The following is a 24,702-nucleotide window of genomic DNA, read 5'->3' on the forward strand; positions in this document are numbered from 1 at the left end:
CGCGCTCTTCATACTTTGCTTGAACGCAGCAAGGAAACGTGGTGTTCTCGCATAGCCAGTGCCACCTCTTTCTAAGAAGCCTAAGGCCTAACAACCAGTTAGGCGCAAAATAAGCGTGTAACATTTTCTTGTCGTCTGTGCTAGGCGCTAGCGGAAGCTACTGGCCGTCTCGGCCAACCAGAGCAAGGGCTTTGTCTATTGTCGGCCGCTAATCCCCTTTGGCACCGCTCCCACGGAATGAAAGGATCATGCAAGGATTAGCATAGCACAGAGTGCCAGCCGTTTTCTCTGTGACAGGCGACGGGTTCTCGTTCCTGATTGGCTGACGTGAGCCGTATCTTTCATTACGCAGTACGGGCGAGATGGAGGCCACATGCAGCGTAGTAATAGGAGCATGAAGTAAGCTCACACGCTCGGCTAGAAAATAACACTGCAAGGACAGTTCATTTCTTGGTTGACGAACATGGGCGCAGTTCATCCTTGATCAATTAGTCACCAACCTAACTATATGTTCATATAGCTAGCTGTTCATACAGAAGAAAATGATTTAAGCCAACAGAAAGGGGAATAGGCAAGACGGCGCGCAGACGTAACTACACCGTTGTCCTTCGAAAACACAGCCCTACTGCATGTATAGTTCACACTATCGCCAGCACTACTTTGGGAGTCAAGCTACGATGAAATTATTTTTTGTTTCTTGCTGCGTGCTAACTAAGCAAGATGTCATCAGAACCGAGGTGCTCGCAGTTCGGACCACGGGATTAGCCTAAGGAAAAAGTGACCTTACCTGCACGTCAGCGGATTATTCCTCTAGCTTGGACGGACGCCTCCACTAAAGAATGTTTGCGTATATGCACTCTCATACTTCTGCTTGTTAATAGATCCTCACAGACTTGCAAGTATGCAAATCAAAAGCGCACCGGGCATTCCAAACCAAGAGATCGCACAGAAAGCATTCGGCATTACGTAAACAATGTGGATTTCTGAAAACGTATCTTATTAAGAAATACGTGGAACTCTTTTTCTTACACGTAGGCTGCGTATATCTTTCTTTTTTCCAGATCATTTCTATGAAGAAATCATACGGGATATGCGAAAGTATATGGACGCACATTCAGTATCAGCAAAACTTGGGCAAGTTGATGTACATTCCCACTTCAGAAGAGCGGCCCTATTAAAGATGACGACAAGAAAAATAGGTTCACACACCAGTGTATGAACCTACGTCACTGCCCTCGTTTTTGTACAGCGCTGCTTTTGTCAAGCCTGAGGGTACACATCCTTGTCACGTGCGTACTAATATATACAATATATACGGCAGGGCATAGATGTGACCACCGATTACCCCTGTCTTGCGCGAGCCAGCACCGTAATGTGGCTGCAAATATCCTAATCTTCTTACATCTCTTGACCATCTGCCGCTGTCGACCACGACTGCCTTCCTGAGCATCAATTCTGTTACTCGGATACACCCCCGGTTACCTGCTTTATATGTATTACATGACCTTTCAAGCTTAATCTCAACTTGCGGACTAGCCACCCACATTTGATCTCTGTTTCATATTTTCTTCTTCGTATCTCCTAATTTCCAAAATAAACCTTAGCACAAACAGGTGACACAAGGCGACAACTGGGAGTGGCATTTAACTGGCATCTTTATTACATCACAACGCCTGCTTGTGAGAAAGCAAAAAAATTAGCATGCCTAAAGAAGCAACCATGAAAGACCGATCAAGAGAGCAAAGCATACCAAAGATTCCCAAGAAACAAAATTCAGTGTTGTACAGAGCAACAGAAGCTATTCGGACCGATTCCGATTCAAATGATCCTACAAAAGAATTTTAATTATAATTTGAGGGTAGTGGTATCCCCGCCTGCTTTTTTACATCACGGGTGACGTAATCAAGGTGTCAGTTGAAAACACCGACTAGTACTTTTTCTTCTGTTGACTGGTTTGCTTTAAAGTTTAGTATAAATACGCTTTGACAGTTGTGTCCATGCGTTCTGCTGTTAAGTCGACTGGACCGCAGGGCATTCACTGAAGCGTCTTCTGATGTTTCATCTGGACTATAGACCCTTTCACTATTTATAGACTCCGGTTCCGGAATCCGGTTTTGCTCACGGATGTAGCGCGCTAAATTTAACGAGCAGGAAAGGCATTCGCTGCGACATTGACTAGCAAGAGTGTGTTAAAATATAAGCGTGCAGCATAACTGATATTTGGGCGAGTTGGTACGAATTCACAGTAAAATATTTAGCGCGCACAATTGACAAGGACAGCGCCAAGGGGGACACACGAGTGCTTGTCAATTGTGCGCGCTAAATATTTTACAATGTATAAAGGTGCAGTTTTTCAACACTTTTCTTCTGTACATAAGGACAATTCTACAAGTGAATGTTGCACTAATTACACGAAAAATTTTATATAATAGTCTTGAGGCGTAGTACGCCCCTCTTTTATCTGAAAACTTAAAAATAGAGTTTCCCCCAGTAAGGCAACTTAAAAACGCACTTTGCGTTCCGGCGCATTAGACTGATAAGGCCCGTGACCGGAAGTTTCTTGGGGCCGCACTCCCGCTGCAGTTGTCGCTCGAGTGAAACCGTCTACGCAAGGGTCCTTCATTACTATACGTACGAATATCTTCGCTCAGAATCCGCCTCGGTAGACATTGCAATCGATATCCGGCCTGATTATCCTTGCTGCAGCCATACATCTTCGAAGTACCACGTACTACAAGCTCTGCGCGTAAACAACTTCGGCACTGACGCACGTGCCGGGTGTAGACGTGTCGCCGGCACTGGCTCGCCGCGCGCCAGGAAAGGCACGCAGGCCATGTTCTGCTCCGAGTACACAGGCTTCGGTCTCCCGGCGGAAGGCTTACCCTGGCGGGACTGTACACAGCGTGACTCGGGGACGCCGGCCATCTCGCTCCTTTCGATCGACCTATAAGTAGCGAGGCTTCTCGGTCGGAGCACACTGTAGCGAAATCGTTCTTGAGCCGGCGTCGTGCTTACACACCCTAGTGCAGATGCGGGCCAGCGAGCTGGCCACGAAAAGAAGTGCAAACACTCCGGAGTGACCTGGGAAAGCAAGAACGAAAAAGACCTGGGAAGAAAGGAGAGAGAGAAAGACGAGAAGAAGAAAAAATGAGGAGGTGCAGAACGAGTGATAGATAGATAGATAGATAGATAGATAGATAGATAGATAGATAGATAGATAGATAGATAGATAGATAGATAGATAGATAGATAGATAGATAGATAGATAGATAGATAGATAGATGGATGGATGGATGGATGGATGGATGGATGGATGGATGGATGGATGGATGGATGGATGGATGGATGGATGGATGGATGGATGGATGGATGGATGGATAGATAGATAGATAGATAGATAGATAGATAGATAGATAGATAGATAGATAGATAGATAGATAGATAGATAGATAGATAGATAGATAGATAGATAGATAGATAGATAGATAGATAGATAGATAGATAGATAGATAGATAGATAGATAGATAGATAGATAGATAGATAGATAGATAGATAGATAGATAGATAGATAGATAGATAGATAGATAGATAGATAGATAGATAGATAGATAGATAGATAGATAGATAGATAGATAGATAGATAGATAGATAGATAGATAGATAGATAGATAGATAGATAGATAGATAGATAGATAGATAGATAGATAGATAGATAGATAGATAGATAGATAGATAGATAGATAGATAGATAGATAGATAGATAGATAGATAGATAGATAGATAGATAGATAGATAGATAGATAGATAGATAGATAGATAGATAGATAGATACCGAAGTCATCAGTGGCTGACTAACGATGGTCTCACAAAGCCCTTACGAGACGCGAGGTGAGGAAAAGGGGCAGAGATAGCGGTCGACAAGGAAAATAAGCAGCAGATGAGTATTCACGTGACCTGTGCGCAGCCTGGTGGGAAACGAAGCAACGTCGCACGGTGTGGCGGCTGCGCGACCGCTTTCTGCTGTCCGCCGCGAAAGAGGACGGCGCGTTGCCTCGGAAACCAAGGGCAACTGCATTATCCAAATTAAGGGGAGCGTCTCGCGCAAGCAAGAAAGAAAGAGACGCTGGACGGCATAGCACGAAGCGGCAGCGGGAGAACACCGATAGAGGGGGAGTCACTTTCCCGGCTATAGCTGCGAAGCGCCTTAGACCGTTTCGCCCTAAGTTAGCTCTCTCGCACGCCTAAAGAGCTCCCTAAGCAGGCAAGTGTCCTCGTGCAGATGGCCTTCTCTCGGTTCCCCTCTCCCGCTCATCCAAATGGGATAATCATCTAAAAAACCTGTGCTGGAGAGGCAAGTCGCGCAACAAAATGTCCCCTGCGATTGCGCAAAGAACCCCCCTCCACCTGAACGTGTAGAGGATGATGGCTGAGGCACATAAAGGCAGCGGGGACAAATCTGGCCTCAAGAGGCCACTCGTTATCGTCTCCCTTTGTGCGCCGTCCCTCGAGCCATTGCAGCGCATGGGCTCGAAGGACGAACTGTCTATGCTAACTAACTGAGGATACTTAATCAGCGGTCGTTGGTCGTAGTTTACGTCGCGAGCCGGTAATGAAGTTACGGATCACTCAAATATATCGAGCGTTATTGTGTTAACGTTCAGTAACACTATGAAGAGCTCAGAAGAAAAACTGACTTGCCATCCCTGCTCTGCGAAAGTGGGTGTGCAGCGAAGCTGTTGAAAACCACCACTACAACTGCTCAGGGCAGTATGCAATGCATCAATGCGTTACAGTAATTGTAGTATTGCTGCTTTAGAGTAATGGTAGTAATGGGCATAACGGTAATTTTGACAGCACGCCGTCGCCCACAGCGGTGCTGGAACAACACTGAAATCAATTGATAGTCTGGTTCTTTTATATGCGAAAAGCTAGTGGGGTCATTCCCTGCGTAGCAAGCTGCCGTCGCGCGGCAACATGGGCGACAGTTACCTTTACCAAGAAACACATGCGGGGAGCGCCACGTGATCGCATTCTTATCAGTAGTGTCTTATCATCAATTACGTAGTTTGGATGCTTGTTTTGTGGTTGTTCTTTATTGAAACAAATGCTGTTCTGTATGCTGTACTCGTAATTCCACAGAATGTATGCACTTTCCGCTTGACATTGCTGAGTGCTTGAAGCCTCTGCCTTTGGGGTTATGAGTAATTGTATTATTGCTTGATTTCATCATCCCTGATCACACCTTTATGTCCCCGTTGCCCATCCCCCTGTGCAGAGTAGCAGGCTAGAGCGCCTTAGCTCAGGCTGACCTGTCGGCCTTCTTTCAAATAAGTTATCTCTCTCTCTTTACGAGAGTACGAGTAATTGATGAGAGAGAGGGAAGTTTAAGGGAGAGACGGTTAGGTTAACCAAGATGATCCCGGTAGGCTACTCCGCACTGGGGAAGGGAAAAGAAATTGAAAGAGGAGAAGGAAGAAAGGCCTTCACAGTGCCCACTCTTACCACTGATGAGTAGTACTGGGATAACGGTGCCATTTCTGTGTTCTACAGTGCCACTGGCTTCGGCCACCCAATGTTTTCTGTCGATGTTACGCCACGTTGAAATCCCGGCATCCTAGCGATAGACAGTTTCTCTGTAAAAGATTCTAATGTCACTTGAAAACTGCAGCACACCGTCAACGTTCCCAGTACATGGCAGTGGTCACTGTCGCATCCGTCATCAACGCCACTAGTTTACTCACTCGAGTGACATTTTGTGAGAACGCTAAATGATTGCCTCTTCAAGTTTAGTACACACGAATGGGGAAATCAATCTTAATTGATTGGTGTTTCCTAGCCTCTGGATGGTGTAACGCTGAAGACAAAGCGTTGCTTCCTCGGTGTGTTGTTCAATGCGCTGTGCCGCCCCATGTATACCTTCTATGTCGGTGTGTTTCCGCGTGCGCTACGTCTTGAAGAAGCGTCATCTGAAGTTATGTTTGTTTCCTGTCTTCGTCACTTAGGCGTCATTCGGCGACAGCGGTCATATCCAAAATACAACATAGCAGGGGCACAATGTAATGTCCCCTCTGCCAGCAACTGCGGCGCTACCTGTAGCAATTTGCTTAGAGTTTATAGCAGTGGCCTTCAATTTCAGGCCAACCTGTCGCAGGAAATAACCTGCTTAGAGTTTATAGCAGTGGCCTTCAATTTCAGGCCAACTTGTCGCAGGAAATAACCTGCAAGCAAATCGCTCAGGCCTACAACATCGTGCTGCATCAGCTGCCCACGACCCTTCGCAACCCACCTTCGACCGTGCCTTGCGAAACAGGACATTCCATTACGTGGTCGAAATATTTATCGTGCAGTGCTTATGCATAAAAAAGAGGCTGAATACTGCGACAGTGCTTGCTAGTTTCGTTTTATCTTATGCTCACTCGTCTGCTGCCGCAATTCGAAGCCAACAAAGCAGCTGAATCACGTGAAACAACAGCGTACTCAATAAAGCTACGAAGCGGAAAAAGGATAAGAATTGAATGCGGATGATGACTAGAGAATCCTTCGCTGCATTCGACGTCCGTCGCGGAGACGCAGGCGCAAGATTGGATCTGCAACTGCCAAAATCGGCGAAACAGAGGCAAGTGCAATTTACCCCAAAGAAACACCGGAATAAAACAGAACGAAACGCCATGATTCCGTAGCGCATCTGCGAGGCCAGTCGGGGATCTTGTATGCTCCGTCCTATATTTTTTCATTTTTGGACGCTTTCGCGATAACATCGTAAAAGACACGCTCCAACACAACGACCATTTTTAGGGGCGCCCGCTCGTTCAGGATTGCGAGAACCTTGTTTACTTGAGTTGCCGGGCCAGTCGCTGAGGTCGTCCACTCGTCTCTTGCTTACTGTTGCCCAGCAACCTGAAGAAAAACTGGGCGTGCATAAGCAAACACTGTCGGCTTATTTATTGGATAGAAACCTCCTCAGTTTTGTGCAGAGTACTCCTTTTTACTGTTCAAATTCTTTTTTTCTTTGCTTCGTCTTTGCGTCAGTGTTGCTGGGCTGCATCCGAAGGCTCTCCGGAAAGCAATCTAATTTGTGACTACACTAGCAGCCTTCTCGCCTTCGTGGAAACCCGAGCGGAAAATGCGTTCTCACATAAGCGCAATCAGCTTTAGTCAAGGCGCTGCCAGGCTCGCTGCCTTAATACCGTGTCCTTTCGCATCGTGAGGAATTAATGTCTGGGTGCGCTTTCGGGCAATCGTCGCAGCTCTCTGACCTGTACGACACCGTTGACACGACCGAAACGACGCTTTCTGCTCGCTTTCTTTCGTAACACAGCATGCGCGCCATTTTACGTAACAGCGGTGCAATGACTCCATTCGGTTTCGTAAACAAGAATTTCAACTTGCGTCTGTCGTCCAGTGCGTGTGGAAACAATTTACGCGCTGACGGTCCAAAAATCGGCTCGGCTGCCCGGGCATGCGAACCGTGGGGAACCCGGCGCTTGAACCCTGCGTTTGGACACTGCGGCTATCGTTACGTAAAACTGTAAAGTTAGACCCGTCTCAACTCATCGAAATAGTGTTGTACAAGTGCGCGCAATAGCTGTTGTCCATAAAATGTACACATATAATCAACTTGCAGAAAGAAACATAGTTATAAATACACAGATATAAAAAAGCACAGCTCTCGATTTGACTGAGCGCATGTATTGATTTCCCTACTGATAAATCTATACACTGATAAGCATAACTGTATGATTATAGCTTTCAGTACTTAGAGCTAAAGCTGTAACACTTATAGACAGCTATCGTTGTCTTTAGGAATAGCCTTATAACGCTGTCGTTGTGGCAGAGCGCAGCCTTCACTCTCTATATCCACAGTCATCCCTACTTATAGGCATATCTGTACCCATACAGCTATCTACAGCTATTACAGCTATTATAGCGATAGGTTTTATAGATGAATGTACACAGCTGTCGTAGCCCATGGGTATTTTTTTTTGACGTCAGCCGCTGTAAAAGAGAGCGATTGCCGCTGTATATAGCAAATATATTCCCATTTATGGGTATATATTTGGCTTGGGCTGCTCGTTTGTCCGAACGTGGGATAAAATTGAAAGGCTCAGCTAAAAATTGATTGAGAGTAGCACACGAGAACCAGTCGCGAAATATTTCATATGATCTGCCCACAAAACTATGGCTGTATGTACTCATAGCGATTATCATTTGTACTTAAAGCCATTTAAACTTAAATTCAGCTATCGCTCTAAACATGAACACTGGAAAACACGCTTGTGATATACCCCATAATTTTGATAACTTCTGAACCACGACCTACTGTAGTAGGTCGTGTTCTGAACAAGCAATAAGCAAGTAACATCGGTATGACGTTATCGTTTTAATAGTGCAAACTCGGCGGCTCTCTTCTGCAGCCGCAATTTTAGAAGCTGGTCAAAGGCCAAAGGCATTACTCTATTCTTTTGGAGGCAGTATCTTAAGTATACTCTTCGTAACGGCACTATTTTCCTGTGTTGACCCCTGCTGGCTAAAGGCATCAACCCTGCACCCATGCGTAGAGACGTGTAACTATACTTTTCACAAGCATTTTAATGAAGCACCTATCCATTAGCCAGATCACATTACTGCACACTCAGCCTCCCGCAAGACGCGCAGTTGGCTCAGCAAGCAGAACCGCCGTATAATATGATATGCATACGCGGCTAAACTCTTCGACGCTCGCGTTTTAAGTGAGAAAACAGAGCGGTTGTCTTCTGCAGCCGCAATTCTAGACGCTGGCCAGAGGCCAAACTTATCAGGCCAGTCTAGTCTACTTCATGAGAGGTCGTGTCACACACAACATTATAAGACTAGTATTTGGCATGGCTGACCACTGCATGGCAAAGGCATCGACCCAACCTAATCTAATCTTTGAGAGGCTGTACCCCAAACATCGTCATCGCTATCGGGCTCTCTAACAGTACTATTCACTGCAGCCCGAAGGCATCAAACCTGCGGGAATGCACACAGCCACGTGACTATACTGTTCGCAAGTATTTCAATGACAGTCCCAAGCCCCGAGCCAGCTCATATTGCTCCACACTTCATCCCCTCACCAAACATGCAGTCAGCTTAGAGCGCACCACTGCCTTATTATACGAAACGCACACTCGACTAAAGGCTGCGGCGTTCGCGTTTTAATTGGGCGAACACGGTGGTTTTCTCGTGCTACCGCAATTAGGAAGCCGGCTTGAGCCTTTTTGTGCACCGGAGTTTCGAAGCGGCGAGCGTGAACTTAAACTATTTAAACCGAGTCAGCTCTCTCTGTGGCATCTGTTTACAGCCAAGTGCCCCTCTTGTGTATAGAACGACCTAAAATCTCGAGCCTTGGAAGCACGTAAGCTAATGTAATTCTGCCTGGGTCATTTTCTTGGCCTTCCAAACAGCTTCGTCGTCCCTTGAAGATCCATAGCGGAATCGGCAGATTTCGCACTGCAAGCTGTCATGATTCATTTTCTCTTGTTCGCAACCACGATCCCCGATTCTTTCCGATAGCAACATTGAAAAGATTTGTGTACTTTATGTGCATATATGAACACAAGATGACAGGAATTGTGCACGACAAACCATTAAGATTGAAATAACTGCATAGGAAAAGCGAGCTGGTTCCACTGTAACGAATGCGTGTAATTGTCGGCAGAAGGTTTTGATTTTGAGTTTAACGAGTGAAGGAACATCTGATATGTCAAAATGAATGAAACATTTTAAAGGACGCACAACGAGTAGGTGTCCGATGACTTCAAAATGATGTAAAATAATGGGATTCTTCGGGGAGATTTTTCTTTCAAAACGCTTACATGTGATTTGAAGTTTCGATGAGCAAATAGACGATACACTTTAGTAACTCAAGCTGTTTGCGATTCGTTTTAACTGTCTAGCTACAGCGTGGACAATTCCCTCCGCTGATGAACATATTCAAAAGCGAGACACTTAGTCAAGTAAATAGAAGGGAGCAGGATGGACAAGCCAGAAATCGCTAAGGCATATATTGCAAAGGAAAGCGCGTTCCGCCCTAAAAATGTGAAAACACTTTCGAAGCAGATCGTGTCGAGGAACATCTTAAGGTTCGGTTTAACAATTCTCACCTTTTACGTACCACTTTGGCAGGTATGAATATGAATTTCACATCATTACCGTGCTGAAAATGCTGCAGCATGTATGAAATCTTGGACTCACTATGTAAGCTTTTATTATGTCCGGCATCGGGCACTGATGCTTATGGAAGTCTCGCCCCCTTTCTGTACGGAACGGCAGGGGACTGTTTCCCTGAAATGTTCAAGAGCTGACTGATTTCCAAGAGTGCGCACCGAAGGTTTACACGTTCTTCTTCAAGCCGCGTCCAGTCTGTCAATTCTTTGCAAAGTATGAACGTCTCGGCATTGCGAACACCTTGCTTGTCTCATAAGTAGATTTTTCTCTTCTTACGGCGGAGCCTTCAAGTAACACGCGTTGTGTAATAGCTGCGTCTGGTGATTGCGATCCCCACTATATAATGTATCTGCGCGGAAAAGAAAGCATAATCTAGTACAGTATCGCGCGACATCCGATAGCAACAAAAACAAAGCGGCAATCTGGCAAGGGCTAATCATTGAATGCTGATGATTGCATGGGGGCCCGCTCAAGCTACTCGCTTCAACCGGCAGGAAGCTGGTGCGTTGTTTTTGCTTCACTCCCCCGACTGGCTGCTCCGCCGCAACGAGCCATTCAAAGAACTTCCTAATTGAATCTTACGAGGTGAAGTTCGTTGCCGTTCTGATTTCCAGGAAATGAGGCCTCATTCTCTCTATATAGTGCGAACAAGAGACAGTACCGGTAACGAAGACCCGTTTGCGCACGAGCTCTGCTCAGAATCAGCGCGCCAACATGTTAGGTTAGGCCAGTCAAAAAAAGAAAGGAGGACTACGCCGGAAGTAGGAAGAAAAGTGATTCACGACTTGGGCTACCTGAAGAGCAGACACTACCATATCACCTTTCGAGGAGCTACTATACTCGTAATTCTCAAAGGAAATTGACTGCGGGAATGGAAGAAATGGGCACCGTACAGGAATATAGATCAAATTAGTGTCGTTACGTCGCATGATGACAGCAGCAACCGACCAGACAGTGCCGAAACTGTGAGACAGGCATCTAACTCTTTATTTGGAGAGCTTGTGCCGTTTATTTCGTGCATGACCATATCGGCCGGCACAGTTAAGAATGGACGCACAATCTGATTAGGCGAAACTCTTTCTCCACGGCGCCCGCGACAATTTTCAAGACACGGTTTTTGTCGGGCGACCGATAGGTAATAGTGATCATCCGGTGAAAACGGTCACCGCGAAACAAACAAACAAGACGATGCGCTTGCGGTCAGATAACGTGGAATTATGCGATTTCTGTAGCCTACAGAGAGCTGGCTCTATCCATCGGACCACAATTATAGGTACCAGGGTGTTTCACATTTCCATTTCGCTTCAATAAAATCGATAGCTAGTGCTTATTTGTCTTCTTTTGTGACATCTCTTTCCTCCATTGGCCCAGCAATGGCCCTTGAACACGTCGAGGGTACGTGCAACAAAGTGCATGGATTGCTTGTCACGGCCTTTGGGATTCCTATACGTAAAAGAAAGAAAGGAAAATGGCAAACGAAGCAATAGGATGCTAGGTCGTTGCGTTTGCTGTCGATCTGTCTTCCTCTCTTTCTTAACTGGGTAACCAGAGAACCCTTGCAAAATTTATGCGTGATATTCGATTGAATATCAACGGAAACTCAATGACAAGAAAGAGAAAGTCGGTGGAAGCACGGCAGTATTTCAATGTCGACTTTTGTAACGAAATTTACGTGCTCAGTAGACGCGACTACACTAGCTCTCGCTCGAGACCTTGCATGATCTACCTTTAAACCTTAACCTTCGACCTCACTGTTTGACTGGCGAAATGCAGTACCGTGATGAGGGAACGACTCCTGAAAATGAAGCCGGCCTTATGCTCATTAAGGATATCTTCTTCCCTATCTCTCTGTCTTGACTGTGTGCAGAACGTACGGAAGAATGTGCGGTTGTCGAAGTAGTTTTTGAGACCAAATCGAATACAACTTGAATAGTGCCAGAACCGAATGAAACCGAATATCGAATAGTGTGCACCCGTTCACACAGTTTATGTAAAACGATGTTCACATCATAGAATTCACAGCGTCAGCAAGCTTTTTCATTGGATATTGCAGGATTAAAGAATCTTTTTTTATGGAAAGCATAAATAAAGCGCTATGAACAAACAAGCACCCCGCAGGGGCGTCTGCGCAAGCAGGCGTTTGGTGTGTTGCGACACCACGTACCCGAGCACACGAGGGTTGGACCTTCCCGCGTGTAGCCGTGCGCGGCTTAGCCGTGTCCGGGGAAAAGGGGATCCTGGGGGTTGAGCCAATGCCGGGTGTTTGGACCTTTACGGCCCCTCGGCGGCGGCAACACACCCCTTTGGCCTCGGCTTCACGTAGACGGCACCCCCGGACTGACCCACCTGGGGGAAATCGGTAGTCGCCTTTTCCTGTCTCTCTCTTCTCAAACCTTCCTCTTTATCTCTTACTTTACATCTTTCCTGTCTTCTTCTCTCTTCTATTTACTTCCTTTCTCCTTGGCGGCAAGGGTTAACCCTGTGTGGCTATCCAACCTTGGGTACACCATATTCGGTTATAGTGATGGCGTACGACTGGCGTCGTGCAGACTTGTATGCAAGCTCTGCCGCGTCCCCTTGTTGGGCTCCGTGGTGGGCGGTCGGCGCTGTTGCCGAATGTACACATATTTTCATGGAAACTTCCTTCCCCTCCCTTGTTGATCGCCCTCAGAAACGAGGGCGCACCGAAGATGACTTCACGTTTTTTGGACACCAAATCCAGAATTTTCCGCGGTTTCACGTTATCCACTCTGAAAAGCCAAAGAAAGCAGTTCGAAATATTTCACCATTCCTTGTCTCAAAGTCCTTGACTGATGTTTTTGGTCCAGGTTACAAGGTGTCGAGAATGGGAAGCGGTGACCTCCTCTTGGAGCTCCGCGATCTGAAACAATATGATAATATACAGAAACTAGTGTCATTTGGGGAGACCCCCATAACAGTAACCCCACACCGTACAATGAACACCACCCGTGGTGTCGTGTCAGATGATGATTTGATTGACCTGACTGAGGCGGAGCTCCTGGAGGGCTTCAGCGAACAAAATGTGATCAACGTCAGAAGAATTATGATGAGGCGGGACGGTAAAGAGATTCAGACTAAGCACCTTATAATTACTTTTGGATCAAGTATCTTGCCCGAGTCAATTGAGGCCGGGTACATCAAGCTCCGTGTTAGGCCGTACGTGCCAAACCCACTCCGTTGTTTCAAATGCCAGCGCTTCGGCCACAGCTCGCAGAGCTGCCGAGGCCGCCAGACTTGTGCTAAATGTAGTGCCCAAGAACACACCTCTGAAGTTTGTGAGAACGCTTTCCACTGTGTAAACTGTGACGGGGATCACGCCGCGTACTCGCGGTCGTGCCCCTCATGGAAGAAGGAAAAAGAAATTGTAACGATAAAAGTAAAAGAGAATATATCCTTCAAAGAGGCACGCAGGCGGGTTTCATACCCGCCCAAGAAAAGTTTTGCCGATGTGACGCGTCAGGGGGCAGCGACACAACGGCCACCGGCGGCTGTCCGACCCACAACCAGCGAGTCGGCAGTCACGCCATCTGCCCCCGCGGCGGTTGCAGCTAGCGCTGCTCCGTCAACCCACCAGACGGGGCCACCGACCCCGAAGGTGGGCGCAGCTGAGGCTGCCCCAACCTCCGCGGCCCCTTCCAGCGCTGGCAACAGCCAGCGCAGCCAAATCCCCCACGGAGCCCCATCGACCTCCGGGCTGGTGGGTGCAGGGGTCTTGCCCTCCAAGGCAGGGCCCTCGCTGGTAAATTCTCGCTCGCAAGAGCACGTGTCCGGCGCCTCACAAGAGGCAATGGACACTACACGTATCCTCAAGGCGCACCCAGCGCCTAAGGAGCGCCGAGGCTCCCTCGAACGCTCCAGAAAGAGTAGAACGCCCGTTACAGGGCCTCGAAAGAGCTCTGTAACTTAAGGCATCATCTCCGTTTCCATACACACAGCACTTATTTACCTTCAAAATGGCGACACAAATTATTCAATGGAACGTCAGAGGTCTTTTTAGGAACCTTGATGACGTGCAAGAGCTTATACAAAAACACAATCCAAAAGTGCTGTGTCTACAGGAAACACATTTAAACCCACAACACACAAACTTTCTCCGACAGTATGTCAAGTTCCGCAAAGATCGCGATGATGCTGTCGTATCATCAGGCGGTGTTGCCATCTGTATTCATAAAAGTATTTCCTGTCAGCGTTTACAGCTACAAACGCCCCTTGAGGCAGTGGCGGTTCGAGCTGTTTTCCTAAACAAACTCATCACCATTAGCTCTCTTTACGTGCCCCCACACTACAAGTTAACGAAACACGAATCACAATCCTTTATAGATCAATTGCCAGAACCTTATGTTCTTCTTGGCGATTTCAATGCGCACAGCTCCCTGTGGGGCGACTCTCGTATAGACGCGCGAGGATGTCTTGTTGAGCAATTCCTTTTTTCTTCAGGTGCGTGCTTGCTGAATAAGAAGAAACCCACTTATTACTGTCTTGCAAACAATACCTTTTCTTCAATTGATCTGAGCATAGTTTCCCCGTCTATACTGCCCGAACTCGAATGGGAAGTTACAAATAATCCCTACGGAAGCGACCACTCCCCCATACTATTAAGAACACTTAAAGAAAATGAATATCTACCACAGGCTCCTAGGTGGAAGATTGACACAGCAGACTGGGAGGAATTCCGAAATTTAACTAGTATATCATGGGATGACATGCGTTCTTTAGAAATAGATGCTGCTGTGGAATACTTCACAGCCTTCATAATGGATGCCGCATGCAAATGCATACGTGAAGTAAGTGGCTCGGCATGCAAACGGCATGTCCCGTGGTGGAATGATGAATGTAGAGTCGCACGTAGGAATCAAAACAAGGCGTGGGGGTTGCTACGTGCTTCGCCCACTGCAGAGAATCTTGTTAACTTCAAGAAAGTTAAGTCTCAAGGCAGGAGAACCCGCCGACAGGCCAGAAGAGACAGTTGGCAAAAGTTTTTGTCGAACATCAACTCGTTTACAGATGAGGCGAAAGTCTGGAACCGCGTAAATAGAATTAGAGGCAGACAAACATATTCACTCCCTCTCGTAAACACACAGGGTGATACGCTGCAACATCAGGCAGACTCACTTGGCGAACACTTTGAGAGTGTGTCAAGTTCAAAACATTATTCGAAATCCTTCCTAAAGTATAAACAAATCGAAGAATGTAAGCCACTCAAAGGAAAATGTCTACAGAATGAATCGTACAACTGCCCTTTCAGTATTGCCGAGTTCAGAGCTGCCTTGAGCTCATGCAAGAGCTCTGCACCTGGATCAGACAGACTCATGTATGAAATGATCAAAAACCTACCCAGTGATACCCAAGTTACACTACTCACACTTTTCAACACCATTTGGGCTGCAGGATACCTCCCAACTGCATGGAAAGAAGCCATTGTGGTTCCTGTTTTAAAACAAGGCAAAGATCCTTCCTTAGTGGCAAGTTACCGCCCGATCGCCCTCACGAGTTGCCTTTGTAAGGTATTTGAAAAAATGATTAATCGGCGACTCATCCATTTCCTTGAAATGAGCAAAATGCTTGATCCGTATCAGTGCGGCTTCCGAGAAGGGCGGTCCACAACCGATCATCTCGTACGTGTTGAAGGCAATATCCGGGACGCATTTATACATAAACAGTTCTTCCTATCGATATTTCTCGATATGGAAAAGGCGTATGACACGACGTGGCGTTACGGAATCTTAAGAGACCTGTCAGAAATGGGCATCCACGGTAATATGCTTAATATAATAAAAAGCTATTTGTCAAATCGTACCTTCCGGGTAAAAGTCGGCAATGCACTCTCACGTCCTTTTACGCAAGAAACGGGTGTACCCCAAGGAGGCGTGCTCAGCTGCACGCTATTTATCGCGAAAATGAATACGCTTCGTGCTTCACTACCACCCGCCATCTTTTACTCTGTCTACGTGGACGACATTCAAATAGCTTTCAAATCTTGTAACCTTGCAGTCTGCGAGAGACAGGTACAGCATGGCCTGAACAAAGTGTCAATGTGGGCAGACAAGAATGGGTTTAAGATCAATCCTAACAAAAGCTCTTGTGTTCTTTTTACAAGAAAGAGAGGACTTATCCCAGATCCCTGCATAGAACTGCGTGGACAACAGATACCTGTAAACAAAGAACACAAATTTCTAGGCGTCATACTTGACTACAGACTCACCTTCGTCCCCCACATTAAACATCTCAAAGAAAAGTGTCTAAAAACAATGAACATAATCAAGCTTTTATCCCACACTACGTGGGGTAGTGACAGGAAGTGCTTAATGAATCTCTATAAAAGCCTCATTCGATCACGACTAGACTATGGCGCCGTGATTTACCACTCTGCCGCCCCAAGCGCACTAAGGATGCTAGACCCGGTCCACCATCTAGGAATCCGACTGGCCACTGGCGCTTTCAGAACGAGTCCCATACAAAGTCTATATGTAGAATCAAATGAGTGGTCACTTCATCTGCAGAGAACATACATCAGCCATACATATTTTCTGAAAGTCCACTCAAACTCCCAACATCCCTGTTATAATACCATTAATGACATGACATGTGCTACACTCTTTCGCAATCGTCCGTCCGTAAGACAGCCTTTCTCGCTGCGTGTGAGGGAGCTTAGCGAAGAAATGCACGTTCCACTCCTCGAGCTTCGCCCAATGCATCCAGCCAAGCTGCTACCTCCTTGGGAGTGGCAGCTCATACAATGTGATATATCGTTCGTGGAAGTCACAAAGCATGCTCCAGAGATTGAAATCAAGATACATTTCCGGGAACTCCAGCACAAATACTCCTGCACGGAGTTCTACACAGACGCATCAAAGTCACGCGACGGGGTATCCTATGCAGCCGTCGGTCCATCCTTCTCGAAATCCGACGTACTGCACCCGGAAACTAGTATCTTTACGGCTGAGGCCTACGGACTGCTGTCGGCCGTAAAGCATATAAATAAATCACAGCTCCAGAAATCAATTATATATACGGACTCCCTCAGTGTTGTGAAGGCCTTGATGTCTTTCTGGAATCACAGAAATCCAGTATTTAATGATCTCTACTCCGCACTGTGCAAAGCATATGTATCTAACCAACATGTGATCATATGCTGGGTACCTGGACATAGGGGCATCGAGGGAAACGTTCTAGCCGACCAGATGGCCACATCAATCTCATTGCATGCAGTTAATCCTACTGCTTCGGTCCCTGTCACAGACCTGAAGCCTTTCTTAAGAAGGAAACTACGAAGCCACTGGCAACGCATGTGGGACGAAGAAATCAATAATAAACTGCATGTAATAAAGCCACAATTAGGTTTCTGGCCTCCTGTAACAAAATGCCGTAGGACAGATGTCCTATTCTGCCGTCTTAGAATAGGACACACTTTTGGAACACATAACTTCTTGCTCACGGGAAACGAGCCTCCAACCTGCGGTAGGTGCGGGGAGAGGCTGACCGTCCTCCACGTCCTACTGGAGTGTCGGGAAGCCGAATATGAAAGAAAGAAACATTTTCCCTTAGCATACCGACAGCACATCCCCCTTCATCCTGTTATGTTACTCGGCCCAGAACCTTTATTTGACACCAACGCAGTACTAAGCTTTCTGAAAGATGTTGTCTTGCATATTTTTAGCCCCACATGTTCGTAGCGGGTCCTCTCTCCAGAGGATGCCGCTGCGATAACTATTTTGAATAGCACATGCCTCTAGGCCCTTACGGTTCAAGGGCTCTGGCGAGGCAGTAGTGCTGTAAGCAATTTAACATCTCGCACATTTTAAACATTGCATCATTCTTTTACGATGGATTTTAAAGTTCATAGTATTCGTCATCAGTCATCGCCATAATTTTATAGCACGTAGATTTTACGCACTTTACAGCGACTATTTTAGGCCACTTTACAGCCAAGTCACATCTTCCATAATACATCCTTAACACTACCACCAGTCATGGCGCTCTTTGGCCAAACCTGGCCCTTGCGCCACAAAACACACATCATGAACAAACAAGCAGTTCGTTTGTATACATATGACTCTTCGGCAAGTGCGAATGCTCGCTGTATAGTCGAAAAAGTGTGGCTCCCTTAATTGATGCAGTCGGCTCCTTTACGAAATTTCTATTTTATGCCCACATTTTGAATGCCGCTATGAACATTATCGTACTTGTTGCTTGAATTTTACGTTTGTTTGCGCACAGTTAACGTCTAGAAATATTCGAAAAATATTCAAAAAAATATTATTTACAAATACTAAATATTTGTTTCGAAAACCGAGTAGTACAGGACAGTAATATAGTAGTTATTCGAAACTTTCCAACATTAGCACGTAGTTAAAGATAAACAAGATTGCAGTTGTGCGTTTAGCACGTCTCGTGCATTCTTAAGTTAAAAAACAAGATAACATTGGACGCTTATTTCTCGGTTACAGCCAGAATAAATGTCCGAAAACGTGCACGACACCGTCTCGGCTGCTATGTGTGAGAATTTGTTTCGCTGATTCTATTCCTTTTTTTCTATCATCACTGCTCCCTTGCTAAATTTCACACCAGAATTCACTCTCTTTTCTATTGAGTTTTCATTGAAGGCAATGGAAACTCAACATAAATTCTACAGAATGTCGAGAAGTGTGTGCAAGCCCCGATCTCGGTGATAGCGTTGTTGGTACGCCACTTGGACCATTGATGAAGCACGAAAACGAATATAAATCAAACAAAAATCGATTCAATCTCGCGGCCCAACATTCATGTCGTGTAGGCGTGAGTATACGTGTATTTTGGCGTAGATATGTTTGAGTATTTCCTTTTGTGGTTACTCGCCATGGTTGCCTATCGGCTTTGGCGTTACGCTGCTGAGCACTAGGTCGCGGGATCGAATCCCGGCCGCGGCAGCCGCAGCTCGACGAGGGCGAACTGCAAAAGCGCTTGTGTACCTTGAATTGAGAGTGCGTTAAAAAAATACAATGTGGTCAAAATTAATCCGCAATCTTCTAAAACGGTCTGCCTAATAATGAGATCGTGCTTGCGGCCCGTAAGGCCCCATAATTTAATGTTTTAACATATATGGTTATGTGAAATTGTGTGTTATTGTTTGTTTTACGGCGTAAATTTTTGCCCAGCTGCAGGTTTCCTCCTGTGTGTGTTGATATTTGTTCGTGCCGCGGGTTTCTGAATGCGCTTTTGTTTTCTATACTTTCACCTGCGTGTTAGAGTTGTAGGTTATTCCTGGTTTGTTTTCATTACCATGCGAATGTGTTGTTCGTGCATTTTGTTCACTTACGTGTGCGGTGTCTCCACGTGCATGCGTGCATGTCTATGCACAGGGAGCCATGCACAATTCCTCGCGTATGATCGACCCAGAAGACACAACGGACGCATGGACCTGTTCTGAAAAAAAAAGAAAAAGAAAGGACACGTCTCCATCTGCGTCATCTAAGCGTTTATTCATTACGCCTTCAAGCATGTACAGTGCGTCTTCTAACTTTTGTCTTAAGGTATGCGAAAAGTGAAACATCGCAACAGCAAAGCCCTATAAAAATATATGTGCATAAGATATCTGGGAACATGCTTCAGCAATGGAGACTTCGAAACTTCTTCACGGAAAGTTTTCGTGAGATGAAAGGGAGAGGGCGCATCCAATTTTCGGGGAGTCTAAGCGTTCCAGCTGTGGTAATTTCAGGGTGGACAAGCTCGACACAGCACCTTGTTGCATAATTACTGGAGTGGAGAAAAAAGGACCAGAAAAGTAGGCGGCGAGTAATCTAGGAAACTTTTTGGCCAGATTACGGGTGTTGTGGGAGGTCCGCAAACTGCGTAGAAATGGGAAGTGACTTAGCAAAGTAATGAGAACCTTTCCATTGGTGATGGCGTTTTCCTAGCACTGGGTGACAGACAGGTGATTTCAGTCGACGCCCTCTTTAAAAACGCGAGATTTGCATCAATGTTCGTCTATCACTGAAGTGCAAGGAGCTGACTTGAGAAACGTGCCTATTTAGGTTCTACAAGCACGCCCTCACGAAAAACTGGGATTTTACTAATCTCATTTGCATTTAGGAAAAACAAAGAAAAATCAACGACTCTAATTTCTAGTCTACGGGGTCTTCATGGTTAAACTTTCCATGTATTCATTAAAAAGGCTATGGCAGCTACGCAAATGCAGCTCGGCCAGCTACTCTTTATACTCTCCGCAAATACAGAATAACATGTTATTAATTAACCTGTTGAGTTTCCTGGTTATGGCACAGGCTTATATCGGAAATTTTACGAACGTATTGTAGGAGAAGCCCATTATATTCGACAGTTCTGAAGCATTTTCATACCGACACATTCATTATGAAATTTAACGCTTGATCCACTAATCTCTCTTGTAGAATCCCTGTACAATGAAGAAATCTCACTAATGCGACATAAATATTTGCGTATACAGGACAGTCGAGAAGCCGTGCAGAGCACATAACTGCTGCAGTCCTGGTCTTCATCGGTTTCCTCCTTTCCCTGCGATCGGCTGCGTCCTGTAAAGCTTCGTCTTCATATCAAAGCAGCCGCTTCTGATCGCGAAATTATCGCACTGAGAGTTGAATTCGTTGATAAACGCTGGGAACGTAAATAATTTAGAACTAAAAAAAATACAATGGAGTCGTCTTCGAACATGATTATGTTCGAGTTCCTAATATAAGCATGTGCCACCATCGTTAAACTTAAAATTGCAGATGCCATATCTTTGTTAAATGTTCATTTTCCGGCTCTTCCTATTCGCAAAAATTGTGTCTGCCAAACCGTAAAGCAGACCTGTGTAGGCAGCACTTGTGTAGCCTCCATAGCGTTTTGATGAAAACTACAAATATTTTAACCCTGTATGCCTTAGGCATCACCCTTCTTTTTTTTTTAATGTCGTTGGCGTTGTTCCGCAATGCATTCTAGATTGTTGTAATCTCATTTCATCACGAGCTCAGTCTGTAAGGACCAATATCTGCTCGCACCTCTAAGTCAACACATTGCACTTCACTGTTGGACAAACATTGAAGCAAACCCCGTGCAAACATCGCATCGAATAAACGCGCCTTTACGGCACACAATGCCAGCAGGTCGCGTTCACTTGAGCACGAAAAACATGTTTTCCATGTTACCGCCAAACTTCAACGTGCAAGAGCCATTGTGCTGTATGCAAAGCCGATCTCCAACGCAGTTGTGCAAAGAAAAACAAACTATAACACTGTCGTTGTCGCAGAGAAAACACCGTATTCACACAACTTTCGCGAAGATATAGCACCCCGATATCAGGAAATTCCATGTGAGTGCTTTACAATGAAAATATCCGCTGCCTCTCTGAAAAAAGGTTTCTTCATACTTTTATTTTCCTTGGTCATCAACCCAGGTATCTGCGCCTCAGGCGTATTGAACTCGGTCAACGGCTTAGTTGAACGTAAGGATAGGTTAGGCGAGTGAAGATAAGCGGATCAGTTTATGCAAGAACATGGCAAACAGAAACTAGGCGCTCTTACACAGAAATCAGTCAGCCGCGATGCAGCTTTGTTGTTCCCTTCTTTCTGCCCCTCATGGACAATTTTGCAATACCGGCATGGTAATATGAAAATCTCTCCCCAACTGTAAATAGTTCCCTTGCTTCGTTGTTACGAAAGATGTCCGCTTGCTAGCTACCTTACAGCGACAATTATTGCGAGTCGTCCCTAACCCGTGACGCTAATTTTTATTTTAATGATTCTTTAATTATTATTGCTCTTTTCTGTGAAGGAGTAGCCATGACCATTAAAGGCGACTACATCTCTTTCTTCTATTCTCATTGCAATTAAAAGCAAAAAATTGTTGCAGTGATCCCCTACATGATATGTAATAAAAATATGCACCCAAATTTCTGTCGAATGTGTTTTTGTCTGAAACCCTTAAAGTACAAATGAACAGTGACAAAACCTGCCAAATACAAGCACGGCTGCTTTTCGTAACTAAAGGGCGTCTTGCTTTTGTCATTTATTCGGATGTTATAATATACAAAAATTCTTGCGTTGAACTTATGTGTGCGCCTAGAAGGGATTCACATGGTAATATCTGAGAAAATTTCATATCAACGGATGGTAGACAACGTTTAGGGACACGAATTGTTCATAATTTTTTTGCGCTTAGTACTTGTGTACCTAAACGTCCGTTTGTGCCATATTATTCGAAAACTTTTTTCCGATATTTTTGGAAAGTTTTCAAGGTTCCTTGATTGTATATGCTGAGGATCAAGCAAGTTTTCGGGAAATACTGACCAGTTGTAATAGCACCCTGCGGGGCTGATTATTAGAAAACAGTTCCAAACCTTTGACAATGTAAGTGAACAGTGTTAAAGGTTTCGCCATTCTATAAGTGCAGAGATAAGCAAAATTTGATGAAATACACTTTGAACGCTACTCGACTATACGGCTGCCACTGATTGCCAGTGAAGATTCCTCTACGACTTTGTTCTCACGGAGTGCCTATTTCCTTTTTGTTATTTCAGATCACTCCTTTTTCTTACCTGTCTTTCATACTGTTCCCTTCCCCCAAGTTTAATGTAGCCAACGAAGTATAGCATTGGTTAAGCTTCCAGCCTTTCCTTCTTATCACTTATCTCGTTTTTGAAATGCAAATCAGTGCATTGACGTCGCTTGCGGCCGGATAATGAAAACCAAGGCCCGTATTCACAAAAACGTTCTTACGCTAAAAGCGTTCGTGCCAGCCAATAATGATTTAGGACATTATCATAGGCTGATCGCCTTCGCTTACGAGCAAACAACACTTACGAACAAAATTTTCGTGAATTCGGTCCTAGAATTCGCAAGCGTATAGGAGGTGTTCTTGAAACTGACCCAGTTTCGTGTAATTCTGCACGCGCTTTCGCAGTAGCCTAAGTAGCATAAACAAACAAGAGAATTTTCTCGATGGCATCAGTATAGTCGACTACAGATATCCGTAACCAAGCCCGTTGCAATATTCGGAAATTTTGCAAAGCACCTCGATATATACCCCTCAAATAGTGTGATTACCACTCAAGTAATTTATCCTCTCGACTCACGAGCGACGTCGTGCCAACGCATCATTTTTATGACGTTCCGCGTTCCTAAGGAAAATTACAGGAATAGATCTTGGCGTGGCAGCCATGTTACTTCTTGAGGCTGCGAAAGAGATTGATGTTCCATCAAGCGGCAAAAGACCATTACCGCCTCGAATTCGCAATGCCCCCGAAGCTTTCGTTGCCGATAATGCTCAGATCCCGTTCTCGGAAGCCATCACCAGCTAAAGGGCCATAATGAAACATAGCAGCTGCGGGAGAGAAAAAAGAAAGAAAGTATACATTCTTTTAAGAAATGGGAATTTCCGAAGAACCAGCACATATCATATATATAATTTCATTTTCCCATTTCTCTCAGTTTTCTTTTTGTTCGATAGAAGTAGAAGACAGGAAAGCACTTTGCAGACACTTTATTTCCTAATCAACAGTTGCACGAAACCGTCATCCCGATATCGAAAACGTCACCCTCAACTGTGACACCTCGTGTTATTAAAGTTTCCTGTCAGACGGAAATTTAAAAAAAAATGGCTTGGCTTACCAGACTACAATATATGAGCATCGCTTTTATCTGTCTGTGAAGTAGCCCCCCCCCCCTTACGCATTCCCCACACGACGAAGGTCTCCATTTGCTACTGGCCACTCATTTTATCTCAAACCATTACCACGGCCTTTAAGTCAAGTTGGAGTAAAAATCTATGCTACGAGGCAATTTGTCCCGTCTCCTAATATTCGCGAAAACCAGAGTGGTGCCACAATTGTCAGTAATTGAAGGCAACGACATCTGCCATGGCTAGATAGGAGTGATGTGTCGGACAATAAGACAGTCAACCTCCTCTTTTTTTTCATTTAATCGTATTTTCCCTCTTTTTTATGGGAAGATGATCTCTTAATACATTACGCCCACCTGAATAAAATACCGCTCGGATCCTGTTCTGCAGTGATTATAATGTCGAGACATCTGACGGTGTAACAGGGCTTACGAAAAATTCGTTAGGAGTTCTATATTCCACCAGCAGTGTTTCCTCTTGGATATAAATATTCCGCTTGTCTAACATATCAGACTCACTAATAATAGCTCTTCTTGTCCTAGCTGCCACGCGATGCCGGCTGCGTAATGTGTTTCCGTTCGGAGTAAACTGGTTGCTCAACATCACAAGAGAATCTTTTTCGTCAACCCACAGCCATGTGATAAGGAAAAAGACGAAAGCAAACATCCGATATTTCCCAGGTTTTCTTGTAAAGACCAAATGAAAAACTTCACCGACAGTTACTACAAACTCTAATGTGAAATTTGAGCGCAGCTGTATACATGTTTTCATTTCACCATAATGGCTGGCACGGACAATGTCTCGTGTAGCATGTTTCAAACGGAGCAAAGTGTGACGCGACTGCCTCGCTAAGCGGGAGATCTCGAGATGCAGCGCGGGAG

General features: G+C 45.3%; 1 protein-coding gene across 26 annotated transcripts in view; it reads left to right on the forward strand.

Moving 5' to 3' along the window:
* Window positions 1-24,702, forward strand: part of LOC139050998 (uncharacterized) — a 458,593-nt gene that overhangs the window by 321,328 nt on the left and 112,563 nt on the right. For 5 of the 26 annotated variants that reach the window (XM_070527975.1, XM_070527965.1, XM_070527970.1 and 2 more), the window contains one exon: window positions 1,062-1,134. The exons of the other annotated variants lie outside the window; for them this stretch is intronic. The gene's annotated coding sequence lies outside the window, so the exon portion shown is untranslated. The remainder of the gene's footprint in view (window positions 1-1,061; window positions 1,135-24,702) is intronic. 26 annotated transcript variants of the gene reach the window in all.

The sequence above is a fragment of the Dermacentor albipictus genome, chromosome 10 (assembly GCF_038994185.2).
Source record: "Dermacentor albipictus isolate Rhodes 1998 colony chromosome 10, USDA_Dalb.pri_finalv2, whole genome shotgun sequence".
Lineage (NCBI taxonomy): Eukaryota > Metazoa > Arthropoda > Arachnida > Ixodida > Ixodidae > Dermacentor > Dermacentor albipictus.